Below are 2500 nucleotides of genomic sequence, written 5' to 3' on the forward strand. Positions count from 1 at the left end.
CAGGTACGCCCGAGACTTGGCTCGGGACGGCCTGGGACGCCCTCGCCATAGCTCGGGACGGCCTGGGACGCCCGAGACTAGGCTCGGGACGGCCTCGGCACAGCTCGGGACGGCCTGGGACGCCCTTGCCACAGCTCGGGACGGCATGGGACGCCCGAGACTTTGCTCGGGACGGCCTGGGACGCCCTTGCCACAGCTCGGGACGGCCTGGGACGCCCGAGACTTTGCTCGGGACGGCCTGGGACGGCCTCGGCACAGCTCGGGACGGCCTGGGACGCCCGAGACTTTGCTCGGGACGGCCTGGGACGTCCGAGACTTTGCTCGGGACGGCCTGGGACGTCCGAGACTTTGCTCGGGACGGCCTGGGACGCCCGAGACTTGGCTCGGGACGGCCTGGGACGCCCTCGCTACAGCTCGGGACGCCCGAGACTTGGCTCGGGACGGCCTGGGACGCCCGAGACTTGGCTCGGGACGGCCTGGGACGCCCGAGACTTGGCTCGGGACGGCCTGGGACGCGCTCGGCACAGCTCGGGACAGGCCGGGACGCCCGAGCCGAGCTTCGGGTCGCACGAAATCTCTTCGTATTCCGACATATTAGAAGCTTCCCATCATGTAGTAGGCCGAGCTTTGCCCTTTGGATGCCCTATGGTGCTTGGCGAGCACTAGGGAACGTGCCAGCACAAGTGCTGTGCACGCTCTGGGGAAGGAGCTCAACCCTCCCCCTTATAGTGCAAAGTTATTGTTTTGCCTATTTTCACAAGGAAACATCAATTTTTTAACCAAGCATACTGGGCCTTTACTCCTTCGTTACTCGTCGGAATCCAGCAAACTTATACTCGTTGGAAAGGCCTTTTCGCAAGGATTTTTTTGATATATTATAATAGCGATTCCGATAAATATTTATTTTTCTATGAATTTTTAAGTGAATAAACACCGGAAAATTCATAAAAAATAGAAAAAAAAATATTTTCTTCCGTTTCTTTTCTCCAATAATTCATAAATAATACCTCAATAGTATAAATGAAGAGAGAGTCGAAATGGCCCGGGTGGGTTTCGAAATGTCCCACGACCCCATAGAATGCACGGGCCAGCCGAGCCAAAGCAGGGGACGCGCATGGGACAGCAGGGGACGCGCACGGGACAGCGTCCCTATGGCTCGGGACGGCATGGGACAGTACGGGACGCCCTTGGTAAAGCTCGGGAATCCCATCGGACGCGCATGGGACGGCCTTGCTAAGGCTCGGGACGGGCTTGCTAAGGCTCGGGACGGATGGGACAGCACGGGACGCGCATCGGACGGCCTTGCTAAGGCTCGGGACGGCATGGAACAGCACGGGACGGCCTTGGTGAGGCTCGGGACGGCATGGGACAGCACGGGACGGCCTTGGTGAGGCTCGGGACGGCATGGGACAGCACGGGACGGCCTTGGTAAGGCTCGGGACGGCATGGGACAGCACGGGACGGCCTTGGTAAGGCTCGGGACGGCATGGGACAGCACGGGACGGCCTTGGTGAGGCACGGGACGGCCTCGGTGAGGCTCGGGACGGCATGGGACAGCACGGGACGGCCTTGCTAAGGCTCGGGATGGCCTGGGACGGCCTTGGTGAGGCTTGGACGGCACGGGACGCGCATGGGACAGCATGTGACGGCCTTGGTAAGGCTGGGCACGGCATGGGACGCACATGGGACACCTTATGGGGATCATCAAGGGACGTTGCACGGGACATTCTTAGCCATGAAGGGCCTTCACATGGGACATCTTAGGAGTCAAGAGCCGGCACATGGGACAATGGAGTTCACACGCACGGAACACTTCGGCTACTTCCGTTCGGAACGTCGTGGGATCTTTATGTCCCCATTAGCACCGACGCATCAACATGCTAGGAAGCTAGGTCCGAACTTCTCGAAGTGTCGATGGCACTTGGACGGATACGCATCCGATCCGATGTTATGATGATGTACTTTCTCCGATATCGATGTCGGGGTGTATTCCGATGTTATGATGTACTTTCTCCGAGATCGATGGGACGACCTTGGTAAGGCATGGGTCGGCCTTGGTAAGGCTCGGACGGCACGGGACGCGCATGGGACGGCCTTAGTAAGGCTCGGGACAAAATGGGACAGCACGGGACGCCATGGGACGGCCTTGGTAAGGCTCGGGACGGCCTGGGACGGCCTTAGTAAGGCTCGGGACAGCACGGGACGTCCTTGGTAAGGCTCGGGACGGCATGGGACAGCGCGGGACGCCATGGGACGGCCTTGGTGAGGCTCGGACGGCACGGGACGCGCATGGGACGGCCTTAGTAAGGCTCGGGACAAAATGCGACGGCACGGGACGCCATGAGACGGCCTTGGTGAGGCTCGGACGGCACGGGACGCGCATGGGACGGCCTTAGTAAGGCTCGGGACAAAATGCGACAGCAAGGGACGCCATGGGACGGCCTTGGTGAGGCTCGGACGGCACGGGACGCGCATGGGACGGCCTTACTAAGGCTCGGGA

Source organism: Eschscholzia californica, unplaced genomic scaffold (assembly GCF_041429995.1).
Source record: "Eschscholzia californica isolate CP2 unplaced genomic scaffold, dmEscCali1.0.p SCAF_24, whole genome shotgun sequence".
In the NCBI taxonomy this organism is placed as follows: Eukaryota; Viridiplantae; Streptophyta; class Magnoliopsida; order Ranunculales; family Papaveraceae; genus Eschscholzia; species Eschscholzia californica.